Source organism: Lepisosteus platostomus, chromosome 5 (genome assembly GCF_059453375.1).
Source record: "Lepisosteus platostomus isolate fLepPlt1 chromosome 5, fLepPlt1.hap1, whole genome shotgun sequence".
Lineage (NCBI taxonomy): Eukaryota > Metazoa > Chordata > Actinopteri > Semionotiformes > Lepisosteidae > Lepisosteus > Lepisosteus platostomus.
Genome location: NC_142615.1, coordinates 20971341 through 20987247, shown reverse-complemented (window position 1 = coordinate 20987247; position 15907 = coordinate 20971341). Strand labels below are relative to the sequence as shown.

At 51.6% G+C, this 15907-nt stretch overlaps 1 long non-coding RNA gene across 2 annotated transcripts; it reads right to left on the bottom strand.

Annotated features, from left to right (window-relative positions):
• Positions 1 to 934: 934 nt before the first annotated feature.
• LOC148664727 (uncharacterized) lies at positions 935 to 12525 on the bottom strand. 2 transcript variants are annotated; one of them, XR_015936503.1, is made up of 7 exons: positions 11902 to 12057; positions 10117 to 10172; positions 9059 to 9129; positions 3076 to 3145; positions 1944 to 2012; positions 1625 to 1717; positions 935 to 1271 (listed from the first exon to the last, which is right to left on the bottom strand). It is a non-coding gene; the product is annotated as an uncharacterized LOC148664727 (long non-coding RNA). The 2 variants fall into 2 exon arrangements; XR_015936502.1 differs by lacking the exon at positions 11902 to 12057 and adding an exon at positions 12437 to 12525 and having other exon boundaries at positions 940 to 1271.
• Between the last annotated feature and the right edge of the window lie 3382 nt (positions 12526 to 15907).

The window sequence follows — 15907 nt, the reverse complement described above, 5'->3', positions numbered from 1 at the left end:
CACACTGAGGACAGAGAGGAGGAGGAGAGAGACACACTGAGGACAGAGAGGAGGAGGAGAGAGACACTGACAGACAGGGCTGAAAGAGAGAGAGACACTGAGACCCAGAGACAGACAAGACGGCGAAACTCCACCACAGACAGGACAGGAGGCAGGGTGGGACCAGCACTGACCTCCTTCCTCTCTCCTGCCGGAGGAGCTGTCTCCACCTCCTCTTCCTCCTGCAAGTCAAGAGACAGGCTGAGAGAGAGATGGGCTGGTGGGACATCGGCGAACAGAGCTGAAGGCAGAGAGCCGGGGAGACAGGCCCAGCTGGGACAACGCAGGACAGACAGAGAAACAGACAGGGAGACACACGGAGAGACACAGGGAGAGAGACCCAGCTGTGACAACACAGGACAGACAGAGAGCAGGGAGACACACGGAGAGACACAGGGAGAGAGAGACCCAGCTGGGACAATGCAGGACAGACAGAGAGCAGGGAGACACACGGAGAGACACAGGGAGAGAGAGACCCAGCTGGGACAATGCAGGACAGACAGAGAGCAGGGAGACACATGGAAAGACACAGGGAGAGAGACAGGGAGAGAGGGACAGACACAGAGAAAAAGAGAGACTCAGACAGAAGGACAGAAAGACAGAAAGAGAGAAGTACAGATGGACAAAAAGACAGAGAAAAGGACAGAAAGACAGATGGAGAGAAGGACAGATGGACAGAGAAAAGAACAGAAAGTCAGAAGGACAGAGGGACAGAGAAAGGGACAGAAAGACAGATGGACAGAAAAAAGGACAGAAGGACAGAGAAAAGGACAGAGGAACAGACGGACAGAAGGACAGATGGACGGACAGACAGATGGACGGATAGACGGACAGACTCTGCCCCACTTGCCTCGTCAGACATCTCAGCCTCTCTCCTTGCCCTCTGCACCGGGGAGCCCCAGGCGGGGCCTGGCGGGGCCGGGCGGGCGATGGGGGGCAGGACGGGCGGGGGCAGGGGCAGGGGCACCGCCCCGGGCAGCAGGGGGGGCTCGAGGGGCATGGCGGGGAGGAAGGGGGCGCGGCGGGGCGGGGCGGGCAGGGGCCGGACGGGGGGGGCCGGGGGCGGGGAGCGGATTGGGCTCTCGGGCGAGGAGGGGGGGAGACACCGAGCAAAACGAGCCAGGCGAGCCCGAGCGGGACAAGCTGGGCGACCCCAGGAGCTCCAGCTGCAGCTCGGCCACCCTCTCCAGTTTCTGGACGAGCTCGGGGAAACAGGAAGACACCATGGGATTCTGTCCAGCGGGGAGAGGGGGAGACACAACGCAGGGGGGATGAGGAGCAGAGATTATGCCTGGACAGGTGAGTGTGTCCAGTAAGAGTCTGGACAGGTGAGTGTGTACAGTGTGTCCAGTAAGAGTCTGGACAGGTGAGTGTGTACAGTGTGTCCAGTGAGAGTGTAGACAGGTGAGTCTCTACAGTGTGTCCAGTGAGAGTGTGGACAGGTGAGTGTGTACAGTGTGTCCAGTAAGAGTCCGGACAGGCGAGTGTGTCCAGTGTGTCCAGTAAGAGTCCGGACAGGCGAGTGTGTCCAGTGTGTCCAGTAAGAGTGTGGACAGGTGTGTCAAACAGTAAGAAGCTGTCTTACCCTGTAACCCAGCTCAGGGGAGTTAGGGGGTACTCTGTCTCCTCCTCAGATCTCACCTTCAGGTCTGGTGAAGTGACAGACCACAAGGAGACGCTGGAAATGAGGACACAAGACAGAGGTCAGGTCCACAGAGCTCACTCAATCACTACAGCAAGCAGAGACCTCTCGGCCATCAGGACTGTGGGGGTCAGTGTGGGGAGCTGTAGGGTATCGGGAGTTTAGGGGTCAGTGGGGGGAGCTGTAGGGTAGATGTGGGGCACCGGGCCCACCACAGGGCGGCCTGGTCCAGTCTCGCGGAAGGCGATCGGGTCAGACTTACGGAAAAGCACCGGGACTTGGGCCGGGACCTCTCCCGCTGCCAGTCCGGGTTCGGCCTGACCGGTGTGACCTGTGAAGACGCCAAACAGCCCATCTCCGAGACAGCTCTGACCACATAGCCCAGCCCAGTCGTGTCGAGACTAGGGGCCTTGGGCAGTCTCTACAGTGTGTCCAGTGAGAGTGTGGACAGGTGAGTGTGTACAGTGTGTCCAGTGAGAGTCTGGACAGGTGAGTCTGACGAGTGTGTCCAGTAAGAGTCTGGACAGGTGAGTCTCTACAATGTGTCCAGTGAGAGTCTGGACAGGTGAGTGTGTGCAGTGTGTCCAGTGAAAGTCTGGACAGGTGAGTGTGTACAGTGTGTCCAGTAAGAGTCTGGACAGGCAAGTATGTACAGTGTGTCCAGTGAGAGTGTGGACAGGTGAGTCTCTACAGTGTGTCCAGTGAGAGTGTGGACAGTGTGTCCAGTGAGAGTCTGGACAGGTGAGTCTGACCAGCATGTCCAGTGAGAGTCTGGACAGGTGAGTGTGTACAGTGTGTCCAGTAAGAGTCTGGACAGGTGAGTCTCTACAGTGTGTCCAGTGAGAGTCTGGACAGGTGAGTCTGACCAGTGTGTCCATTGAGAGTCTGGACAGGTGAGTCTGACCAGTGTGTCCAGTGAGAGTCTGGACAGGTGAGTGTGTACAGTGTGTCCAGCAAGAGTCCGGACAGGTGAGTGTGTACAGTGTGTCCAGTAAGAGTCTGGACAGGAGAGTCTGACCAGTGTGTCCAGTAAGAGTCCGGACAGGTGAGTGTGTACAATGTGTCCAGGAAGAGTCTGGGACGTCCAGAGGCAATCTGTACTCTCAGAAGGCCATAATGGACCCGCGACCCTGTCTCTTGAGCCGAGGCGTGTCCTCAGTCAAGATCACCACTGGAAGTGTCTCTCCAAGTCTGGAGGTGTTACCGTGAGACCTGGTCTGTCAAGCGCTTTGCACTGCTATGTGTATGAAAGGTGCTCTATCAGTGAAGTTTATTATTATTATTATTATTATTATTATTATAATAATACAGCGAGCGCTGCTGGGGGTGGAGAGGTCAGTCGGAGGAGGGCTGGACGCTAGACGCTGGACGGCGGGCGGGAGGGGTGGACTTACGATGCCTCGCCGGGCCCGGGTCCTGCTGTGACCGCGCACGGCCGTGCGGCATCTTTGTTGGTGCATCGTCCTGCCGAGACAAGCAGAGTCACAGTGGGGAGGGGAGGGGGCGGAGCCACACAGCTGGGCGGCTTATTCCCCACCCCCGCCCCCCTCTGTGTACAGAAGAGCCTCCTGTCCTGACTGGAGGAGCTCGCCCAGCTGTGTCTGGAGAGGAGCCAGGGTATCGGCTTCAAGCACACGGGCTGGGCTGCTTGTTCCCCACCCCCACCCCCCTCTGTGTACAGTAGAGCCTCCTGTCCTGACTGGAGGAGCTCACCCAGCTGTGTCCTGAGAGAAGCCAGGGTATCGGCTTCACCCACAGGGCTAGGCGGCTTGTTCCACACCCCTGCCACCCTCTGTGTAGAGGTGCACCTCCTCTCAATATCTTTTTACAGCACGATCACACCAATAAGAGTGAAGTAACAGTAAAAAAAACAACTTATTTCTCAACTTATTTTATTTCTTGCCAGCGGCGCTTTTCAGCGACTTACCGATTTCACGGGGATACTGAAGAGCAATTCTGAAGCTGAAACTAATGATCGAAGTCGAAGTAACTTTATTGGAAGAAACACGTGTTTAGAAAGGACTCTATAGTCCTTTCCTCCTCCTCTCTCTTCACTCCTCTGAGCTCACGGGGCTCCGGCACCGCCCCCCGCTAGAATCCGCCGCTCTGTGACGTCAGGTGGCTCATTGTGATGCCCCCGTGACGTCGCCCCCGACGCGCTCACGGCTCGGCCGCGAAACAAAAATGGCCGACATTTTTCGCGGTTGTTTTTTTTGGGGTGGACATTTTATTTTTCCAACTCTCGGCGGCCAGCCGGGTGTCCCTGTACGACCCCGGTAGTCGCCACCTCGCACAGGCAGGGGAAACGGGTCCAGCTGATTCCAGCCCAAGGGTTACAAAAGCTGCCCTTGAATTTTAAGACAAAATCACGTCGAGGGCGCATTCAGCACCCCCACGTACAACATGGGTTTCCGTGGGGTGGGGTTCAGTAAAATAGACACCCCCCCTACCCCCAAGTCAAAGAAAGACCGACCTCCACCCTCCTCTAGCGCCCAAGGGCGGAAATTTCGGGCCACGCCACGTCCAAAAAACACGAGTCCCCCCCCCCCCGTCCTGCGGGGAAAAGAGACGCCATTTTCTTTTCGGAGCGCTGCGTGGGACCTCACAACCCCCCCAAAAAAATGGGTTTCGCAGACGAGGAAAACCAGGCACGTCGACCTCTCTACAACACCACCCGGCTGTTTCTGTTTCAGACCGTGGGAAAAAAAAAATTTTGCCCCTCACCGACCGCCGCGCAAAAAAACACAACTTCACGCTACAGAAACGGCCTGTGTGAGGGGGGGCATGGGAAAAAAATAAAACCTGTGTGTTTTTGGCAGAGTAAGCTCAGCGGGGAAACTCCCTGAATCTCGGGGTTGTTTCTTGAACCCCGAAAACGACCTTTTTTCTCTCGTTTTCTTGGTGTCTGGGACGTTCACGAACCCCGCCTGCAGGGCTGAGCTTTTACTGCCGTGTCCCGCTTTCACTCTGGCGATGAAGGAGGGAATCAAGGAGGAGAATTAATATTGTGATCCACCAGTCCATCACAGGACACACACACACCCTGGACAGGACAGCAGTCCATCACAGGACACACACACACTCACACACCCTGGACAGGACAGCAGTCCATCACAGGACATACACACTCACACACCCTGGACAGGACACCAGTCCATCACAGGACACACACACTCACACACCCTGGACAGGACAGCAGTCCATCACAGGACACAGACACAATCACACCCTGGACAGTACACCAGTCCATCACAGGATGTTCAGTGCCTCTCTCTAATAAAGTAGAAATGCGATATTAAGCTCCGTTCGAAACGGGAGAAATCACCAGGACACGATACACCTTGCTCCGGACGATGGGAGAAGACCAGTACCTTCACGAGTCCGGGTTGTGAAAACTTCTTCTGGCAGTTCAAAACATTTCGAAGAGACTACAGCGCTACCCTGTTTTCCATTTCTATCGTGTATTTTTATACAGTCATAAGTATCTGTACTGATCACAGAGTCCCCCTCTCACTGCCAGGACTGAAGCCCAGTGCAGAACGAATAATAATAATAATAATTAATAAGTCTGGACTCTCCACTCATGGCTCTTCCCAGGTCAGGGGGATCCCCTCCAGCCCCCCCAGTGTGCAGCCCCCACCTGGATGATGCTCCAGTCCGCTCAGCACACAGCAGCTCTCAGTGGGGAGGAGAGCAGAGGGATGGAGCCAGTTCAGAGAGGGGGGGTGATAAGGAGGCCATGATGGGTCAAGACCAGGGGGGGAATCAGGCCAGGACACTGGGGTAACACCCCTACTCTTCTCCAGAAACACCCCGGGATTGTTAATGAGCACAGAGAGTCAGGACCTCAGTTTGACGTCTCATCCGAAGGACGGCGCCTGTTTACAGTCCAGTGTCCTCCGTCACTATACTGGGGCATATACTGGGGCATCAGGATCAGGATCAGATCGTGTCTGGTGAGGCAAACAGGGCAGTGGTTGTAAGACAGCTGGAGTCCTTGGCATTAGGGACTAAATAAACTAAACATATGATGGTAAAATGTTATTTTCACATATATTAATGTAATAAATGATTGCTTATGCTTAAGAAACAAATCTAATTAAAATAAAAGCTTAAGTTTTGTATTTATCTTGTACCATAGAACATGATTTTCTTTGTATTTCAAGCCCACAAAGTGTCCAAATGACACACTACATGATATAAGGAAGATTATCACATACATATCGGTATTATCTTTCTTATGAAAATGCATTCCTTTCATTACCTTTTACTTTTTAAAATGAACTCAAATTGTGTATAATGTAATAATTTAAGTAGAGGACGCCTTCACTGTCCTGACTCTCCGCTGTGTCTCTGATCCTGTCTCTGTCTGTGGCTCTTCTCTCAGTGTATCTGATCTTCTCCATGAGGACTCCTTCACTGTCCTGACTCTCCGCTGTGTCTCTGATCCTGTCTCTGTCTGTGGCTCTTCTCTCAGTGTATCTGATCTTCTCCATGAGGACTCCTTCACTGTCCTGACTCTCCGCTGTGTCTCTGATCCTGTCTCTGTCTGTGGCTCTTCTCTCAGTGTATCTGATCTCCTCCATGATGATGCCTTCACTGTCCTGACTCTCCACTGTGTCTCTGATCCTGTCTCTGTCTGTCTGTGGCTCTTCTGTGAGTTTGACCTTGAGAGATCTGTAATGCTGAGTTCTCACTGGAGCAGTCCGATATGATGGTCAATAAAAAGTCCAGCAAAGTCAAAGCTGGTCGCTCCCAGAACAGGACAACGCAAGCTCAAGTATCAATTCATGACGTTTGTGGGTTTTAATGGATCCGGCCTGAGCAAGCCTGGTTCAGTTAGCAAACGGGCGGCCCACGATCGGCTTTCAACTCATTTCACAACTGCGGTCTCTCATCCTGTGTTTTGGGTTGTTTCAGAACGCCTGGAGAAAACGGACTCCGACTACTGCCTGGTGCAAACCCCACTCCCAGCCGGTAACGGTGAGATCCGAAGACCTTTTAGAACAGGACTTGTAAATATTCCCCTTCCATCGTCGTCAGAAGTATGAAGTGGCTCTGCGGGTTTTTTTAAAAAACCCAGCGACGCCGACTTTGTCTTCACCCGCAGCGGAGCAGGTCAAGGTTTATCCCTGCGCTGAAAGGACAGGAAAAGAGACGCGGCCGAAACGCCTCCTTCGGGCGCGTGAAGCCGGAAAAGACCACAGTCGAAATGTCGCGTCTCTTTCCCCTCTCTCTCGGCCGCGTGGAACGATCCCGTACCTGCTGCCTCTGCGGCCTGCGGGTGGCCAACACGGCCCCCTCCCTGACCGTTATCCCTACCTGCCGCGCGTCTTCAGCGACGCTTCCCTGACCGTTATCTCTCTCTTTCAGGAACCCGGGCACCGCAGGAATGCCACTACTCCGTGATCCGGGATCCCGGGCCCGCGGGCGGAAGTAGGTTTTGCCTTCTTGCGTGTAAGGGCTCGCAGGGCTCACACGGCAGCGGCGGGGGGCGGCGAGACGCCTGTGGTGCGCGGGCTTGCTAGGTCAGTGCAAGGTGAAGTCGGGGCAGAGCTCCTGGACCACAGCCCAACCACCGGGAGCTCTGCTAAGTGGTGGGTTGGGCAATCATTTCTGGATACGAGTGTCAAGTGTCGACACGAGTGTGAGCAGCGTCGATTCGAGTGTGAACGGTGTCGACACGAGTCCTGTTGTTCAGTACAGTGTCAATACGAGTGCGAACAGTGTCGACACGAGTGTGAACAGTGAGTCCTGTTGATCAAAAAAGTATCAATAGAAGTGTGAACGGTGAGTCCTGTTATCTGTACAGTGTCAATACGAGTGTGAACAGCGAGTCCTGTTGATCAAAAAACTATCAATATAAGTGTGAACAGTGAGTCCTGTTGTTCAGTATAGTGTCAATACGAGTGTGAACAGTGAGTCCTGTTGTTCAGTACAGTGTCAATACGAGTGTGAACAGTGAGTCCTGTTGTTCAGTACAGTGTCAATATGAGTGTGAACAGTGAGTCCTGTTGTTCAGTACAGTGTCAATACGAGTGTGAACAGTGAGTCCTGTTGTTCAGTACAGTGTCAATACGAGTGTGAACAGTGAGTCCGGTTCTGTACAGTGTTAACTCATTGAATTCCCTCTTGCTCTGCACAGTGTTAACGGGTGAGAACACATGTTTTATTCTTTGCAGAATTAACACAGACAGATACTGCTGTTGAATACTCCACAGTCAACAAACCCCGAGCCGCACAAAGTGAGGATCTTTTACTTCTATCTATTAAACTAGCAGAAAGAAAACATCATGATAACTTCTTGCTGCTCTGTCCAGTTTTAACTCAAGTGTGAACATTTGTAATAATAGTGAGTCCTGCTGTTGTGTCCAGCGTGAATACAAGCGTGAACAGTGAATCCTGTTGTTGTGTACAGTGTCAATACGAGTGTGAACAGTGAGTCCTGTCGTCTGAACAGTGTCAATACGCGTGTGAACAGTGAGCCCTGTTGTTCAGTACAGTGTCAATACGAGTGTGAACAGTAAGTCCTGGTGTTCAGTACAGTGTCAATACGAGTGGTATAAGTGTCGACATGAGTGTGAACACTGAGTCCTCTTGATCAAAAAAGTATTAATATAAGTGTGAACTGTGAGTCCTGTCGTCCGTACAGTGTCAATACGAGTGTGAACAGTGAGCCCTGTTGTTCAGTATGGTGTTAATGTAAGTCTTATCCTGTATAGTATAAGTTAACATAAGTATTGACCCGTATCCTGTTCGCTACAGACATCATACTACCCAACAGTGATGTGGAGTACGCCACCGTCAACAAACCGAGAGCAGCACAAAGTGAGGACTTTTTTAACTCTTTACCACAGTATAAAACCCACAGGAGTAATGAGAATGACACTAAAAACAACAACACTGATAGTGAACGAGAGATTTTGAACAATACACATTCTAGTCAGATTTAAATACCCACAGACCTGACCGTTGGAAGTTGTAAAAATATGCAAATTATTTTTTTTCTGCATGCAGGTTTTCTAAGAACTGAAGAAAGGTTAAAAACGAGAGAACGCCATTCGGTTTTTCAAGCCTGTCTGGTAGTTAGTGATTAATTGGACCCATGATTTAATCCACCTGTATCTGGAGAGAAGCCAGGGTATCGGCATCAACAACAAGGCTGGGCAGCTTGTTCCCAACCCGCCTCTGTGTAAAGACGCGTCACCCATTCTTGGTTTTATTTTCACCTTTCACTATACGTGAAGAATTCCAAAAGGTGCACAAATGCTCTGGAGCTATTCTGTGGTTCGGCGATGTCTCTAGAGCCTTTTGTCACAGTGTGCGACTTCCCTGTGTGTCTCCCTGAACACAGGGTCTTTCTGAAGGGGCACTGACCTGCAGGAATGGGAGGAGACCGAGCTGGGACGGTTCTGCCATGTCAGCGAAACTCTGGACCCCGACTTCATCTGCCAAAGAAACAGCAGCGTCAATTAACTCAGCCAGCGAGTTCAACTGTCGCCTCCCTTCTCTCCATCTCTGTGTGTCCCGTCTCCTATCAATATCTCCTATCATAACCCGTCTCCTATCAATCCTACTGTGTTTCATTTACTCTTCCTCACTCTGTCTCCTGTCCGGCTGTCTGCACTTAAAACTGAGGTATTTCCTGTGATCTCCTCTCTCTCGCTGTGTCTCCTGTCCTGTGTGTTTGTTACTGAGGGATTCTCTGTGATCTCCTCTCTCTCGCTGTGTCTCCTGTCCTGTGGGTTTGTTACTGAGGGATTCTCTGTGATCTCCTCTCTCTCTCACTGTGTCTCCTGTCCTGTGGGTTTGTTACTGAGGGATTCTCTGTGATCTCCTCTCTCTCTCACTGTGTCTCCTGTCCTGTGTGTTAGTATGTTTGTTACTGATGTATTTCCTGTGATCTCCTCTCTCTCACTGTGTCTCCTGTTCTTCAGTGTTTTAATCCTCTTAAATAATTTAGCTCATTCCTCTCTCACTCACTGCGACTCCTATCCATTCTGTGTTCAGTTCCTCTGACTTGCCTCTTGCATCAGCGCTAGCAATATCATGCATCTATTTAATTTAAAATTATTGATCTGTCACCTTGATAGTTTGATCTCGGCTACAGTTAGCATAGATGGCACAATTAAAAGGACGATGAGCTCAACATCTGTGCGCGTCTAATTAACTGAACCGTACAGAACATCCTGCCTCAGCTAGTCTCTCGCTGGCGGGGTAGCCCATCGGCTAGGCCACGTCTCCAGGAAATTCTGCGGACTGGACACTGCGGGAGGGTGGGGCTGTGTTTCCACACGAACGCCGGAAATCACTCAGGATCTCCAGAGAGACTCCTGTAGCCTTACAGCATCACAGTCAAAGGCCTCAGCATTGCAACTGTATAATATCAAACGCCCAGACACCCTGAGGTGAGACCGACCAGTCTGAAGTATTACCTGTAAACACCTGTAAACGTCCACTTAGCGCAGAGGTGGGGTGGACAGTCAGTTTTCTGGGGAGAAAAAAAACAACACCAGGAATTTAGCATACTGAAAGGATCATGTAGTGATGATCTGGCTGAACCCACTTGGCTGAGGGCTCCTGGCCAGAGGACGAGGTGGCTGGGACCCCGCCTGCACAGCGAGGAGGAGTGACCAGGGGGGGCAGCTACACAGGTGGAGACGGGGTGGGAGAGGGACGCGAGGGAGAGAGGGGGATCACGTGCAGTATTGACAGTGTTTCAGGAGAGGAGTCAGGAGTGATTGCTAAAATATCGACAGCCGAGTCTGACCGAACTAGGGTGTGGCCATCCCTCTCGAACTTTCATCACAAACTCCTGTCTTACTGCGGTGTCTCTGAGGAAGCTACCATTTTTCACTGGCTAATAAGAGGTGGAAGAGGTGTTAGTGGGACAGCAGGGGGGCGCTCACCCTGCGGTCTGATACCCCAGTATAGTGACGGGGGACACTATACTGTAAAGAGGCGCCGTCCTTCGGATGAGACGTAAAACCGAGGTCCTGACTCTCTGTGGTCATTAAAAATCCCAGGGCGTCTCTCGAAAAGAGTAGGGGTGTAACCCAGGCGTCCTGGCCAAATTTCCCATTGGCCCTTACCAATCATGGCCTCCTAATAACCCCCCTCTCTGAACTGGCTTCATCCCTCTGCTCTCCTCCCCACTGAGAGCTGGTGTGTGGGGAGCGTTCTGGCGCACTATGGCTGCCGTCGCATCATCCAGGTGGGGGCTGTACATTGGTGGCGGTAGTGGGATTCCCCATTCCCTGTGCAGCGCTTTGAGTGGAGTGTCCAGAAAAGCGCTATATAAGTGTAAGCAATTATTAGTAAGGCCCCTCAGTAGTTGAGATCTCTATTATACCCATCTAGAAACATGCAATCAGCATGTTATTGATGAAGCAATAGTCACAACATTATTCCACACCTCTAACCCTGCACTAGGGGGCATGCTTCATGCTCGGGCCAGGGTGAGAGGCGGGTTATGATGACAGTCATGCTTTCTACACCTTATACTGAGCTCAGAAATGGACCAAGCGGACATCTCACGAGCAGATCCCTCCGCGTATAAAAAGGCAACTTGTCTCGGCAAAAATACCACGGATTCACATCCGAAACATGATAAAAAGGCAAAAACACCACACTTGGAATGCAAACGTACCCTAAAAAGGAAACCCGGTTTTAAAACCAACTTGATTTTCCCCTGGAGAAACCTTTTTATGGACACACATCGCATCTATTACACATGTATAACTAAATATAAAGATAAAACTTAATATAAGAAGTCATGACATATCACACATGACGAAGTCTGGTCCAGAATAAACAGTTTACACTGACCCACCTTTATTTACCCTGGTCACTCACTTCTATTAACTGTCTTAATAAGGGTAACAAATGAATATTTGTTTCAATTTGGGATCTACACCTGGGAGCCCTGAAATGTTGGCCAGAGGGGAGAAGCTGATATTCAGACGTAAGAATATATTAAAAACAAGGATCTGATGTTGTTTTTCACCTGTCTAATCAAAGCTTGTTCAAAAATTATCTGATTATAGGACACACGAGTTTATAATCATACTCATTCCACTTTTTAACCCCGTATATATGCACAATATGAAACGTATATACACTAAATCTCACGTGTGACTCCCATAATATACATTTCTTTACGAAAATTAGGAACACTTATTACAATTATCAACCCCCCATGACGAGGCAATATTTCATACCTTTGTTTCTTTGTGGGTTCAAAGTTCTGTCCTGTCGTTTCACACGTAATGTTTTGGTAGTTATCTCAATTTTCCTTTGCAATTATCTCCAAGATCATTATCAACTTTTTGTAAAACGCTATGCACAACTGATATTTAAAGAAAGTCCTGTACCAAAACGTCTTCGTAGGGAAAGACAACTTTTTTTTCCTTACGTCAGTCGCTACACGGTTACTCTTAAAATCCATTCATCGCCTTTAAAAAAAAGTTTCGTTTTTTATTGTGGTTCACTGACATTTCTGTCACAATTCTGAGGGACCCCAAATAAAATTCACTTGCCGGTATAAAGACGCCGGCGAGGTTAAGACAGTTATCGAGCCACCTGCGTATCTAACGGACGTTTAAAATAAAAAAATGGCGTGTAATGTTGCGAAGGGCTACTGTTTTTTTATAGTTTGTCGATTGTAAGGGACGTGAGCCGCAACAGAAATACTGGCCGGGGTGGGAAAAGGTTTATTGATGGTTTATTGTACCGCAACGGTCACAATTGACTCACCAGCAAAGATGGCGCCGAGGCCACATCGACTCCCTCCCGCCCTGCCTCGCACCGAAGCTCGAGCTGCGGAGCGCGACGCCGAACCGCCGAACCGCCGGTCCGCGGGCGCGGGCGCCGGACATAGACGTCATAACCCCTTCCGAGGCGCAGGAATTATAGATCACTGTAGTTTCTTCTGGACCCGGGTTAGGGACAGTGTGCCCTCCGTGAGAGTCTTCTGAGGAAGACAGTGTCTCATGGGTGTCCAGGCTGGGTACCATCTGTCCATCACAGGACACACAGACATACACACTCACACACCCTGGACAGGACACCAGTCCATCACAGGACACACACACACTCACTCACACATCCTGGACAGGACACCAGTCCATCACAGGACACACTCACACTCACACACCCTGGACAGGACACCAGTCCCTCACAGGACACACACACACACAACCTGGACAGGACACCAGTCCCTCACAGGACACACACACACACAACCTGGATAGGACACCAGTCCCTCACAGGACACACAGACACACACACTCACACACCCTGGACAGTACAGCAGTCCATCACAGGACACACACACACTCACTCACACATCCTGGACAGGACACCAGTCCATCACAGGACACACACACACTCACACACCCTGGACAGGACACCAGTCACTCACAGGACACACACACACACACACACACACACACACACACACACACACTCACACTCACACACCCTGGACAGGACACCAGTCCCTCACAGGACACACACACACACAACCTGGATAGGACACCAGTCCCTCACAGGACACACAGACACACACACTCACACATCCTGGACAGGACACCAGTCCATCACATGACACACACAGACTCACTCACACACCCTGGACAGTACAGCAGTCCATCACAGGACACACACACACCAGGGCCAGTTTTCCCAGAAGCCAATTAGCCCAAAAGCCTGTCTTTGGACCCGGAGAACACAGGGAGAACATGCAGACTCCACACAAACAGTTCCGAAAGCCCGAAAAGTGGTTGACGTTTTAATTTGGCAACGCCACGATGGATCCCAGTTTTTTTTTATTTTGGAGGCCAAAGAGGACAAAAAAGGAAACGTCCGGAGTCTTGTAGCGTGAAAAGGGTTTAAATTTCGACTTAAGGAGTTGGCCATCGTTATATTTCGCGAGGTATAATACAGGGGGAAAAAGAACATTTACATTTATCAATCTACTAGTAATACTGGGTGGATGTCACGTTCCCCAAAGTTCAGTGCCTCTCTCTAATAAAGTAGAAACGCGACATTAAACTCCGTTCGAAACGGGAGAAATCACCAGGACACGATACAGCTGACGTCCGGAAAAGAAAAAAAGAACTCCTATTCCCATTTGTAATGACCCTGTCGTGTTTTTCCCGGTGTACACTTCTCTTTCGGAGACCGTTTCTCTCTGGTGTTGTTTTGCTGTTGGAATAAATGCCGAGGTGACCCTTCTGTGTGGAGTCTGCGTGTTCTCTCCAGCGGGTCGTTTCCTCCACCGCAGGGGCTGGTCGAACCGGGGTCTCCCAATCGTCACAGAAGTGTGTGTCGTTTTGGGTGGTGGTGCGGGGGGGGGTGCATCGGGGATACTGCGCCCCGAGGCGGTGACCTCTCACCTTGCTCCGGACGATGGGAGAAGACCTGTACCTTCACGAGTCCGGGTTGTGAAAACTTCTTCTGACAGTTCAAAACGTTTCGAAGAGACTACAGCGCTACCCTGTTTTCCATTTCTATCGTGTATTATTATACAGTCATAAGTATCTGTACTGATCACAGAGTCCCCCTCTCACTGCCAGGACAGGAGCCCAGTGCAGCACGAATAATAATAATAATTAATAAGTCTGGACTCTCCACTCAGAGCTCTTCCCAGGTCAGGGGGATCCCCTCCAGCCCCCCCAGTGTGCAGCCCCCACCTGGATGATAATCCAGTCCGCTCAGCACACAGCAGCTCTCAGTGGGGAGGAGAGCAGAGGGATGAAGCCAGTTCAGAGAGGGGGGTGATAAGGAGGCCATGATGGGTCAAGACCAGGGGGGGAATCAGGCCAGGACACTGGGGTAACACCCCTACTCTTCTCCAGAGACACCCCGGGATTGTTAATGAGCACAGAGAGTCAGGACCTTGGTTTGACGTCTCATCCGAAGGACGGGGCCTGTTTACAGTCCAGTGTCCCCTGTCACTATACTGGGGCATCAGGACCCACACAGACCACAGGGTGAGAGCGCCCCCTGCTGGCCCCACTCACACCTCTCCCAGCAGCAACCTTGGGGGGGGGGGGGCAGGGAAAAAACCAAAAGCTAAACAGATTTTTTTTTTAAAAAATTTATTGATGCTTAACAAAAGGTCATCAGTCCAATCTGGGGCCCCTCAGCTTCAGTCCAGTGCAGTCTGGGGTCCCTCAGCTTCAGTCCAGACTGGGGTCCCTCAGCATCGGTCCAGCACAGTCTGGGGTCCCTCAGCTTCGGTCCAGCACAGACTGGGGTCCCTCAGCTTCGGTCCAGTCTGGGGTCCCTCAGCTTCGGTCCAGCACAGACTGGGGTCCCTCAGCTTCGGTCCAGCACAGCCTAAGGTCCCTCAGCTTTGGTCCAGTCCAGTCTGGGGCCTCTCAGCTCCAGTCTAGTCCAGTCTGGGGCCCCTCAGCTCCAGTCCAGTCCAGTCTGGTGACCCTCAGCTCCAGTGCAGTCCAGTCTGGGGTCCCTCAGCTTCAGACCAGCACAGTCTGGGGTCTCTCAGCTTCAGTCCAGCACAGACTGGAGTCCCTCAGCTTCGGTCCAGCACAGACTGGGGTCCCTCAGCTTCGGTCCAGCACAGTCTGGGGTCCCTCAGCTTCAGTCCAGACTGGGGTCCCTCAGCTTCGGTCCAGCACAGTCTAGTGTCCCTCAGCTCCAGTCCAGTCTAGTGCCTCTCAGCTCCGGTCCAGTCCAGTCTGGTGTCCCTAGGCTCCAGTCCAGTCGTCTGGTGTCCCTCAGCTCCAGTCCAGTCCAGTCAAGTCCAGTCCAGTCCAGATCTTAGCAGGCACAGAACCAGGAAAGGAACCTGGAAAGAATATTGTTATTGCAGGTGTGAGGGACATAGACACAGACGTCACCATGACATCAAACAGCAAGAGGAGACTCCTCCTTGAATCACAGACATGACCGGGCGGCACCCCCCTGTCTGCTCACCTGCCCCTCCTCTTCTTCTTCTTGTCCTTCCCGGCAGCCTGCTCCTCTTCTCCCTCGCTCTTCCTCTCCTGAGCAACGGTCTCCGCCACCTCCATCGGCTCGTCTTGATCTTCTGTCTCCACCGACACGCAGCTCAGGGACATCAAAAAGACGCATCGGCGCTTCTGAAGCAGAGACAGGAGAGTCACGTTAAGAGTCGGACTGGACACTCCAGTACATGAACACTGCACTGAGAGAGAGAGAGGGGTTCATACAGACACACTGACTGGACACTCCAGGACA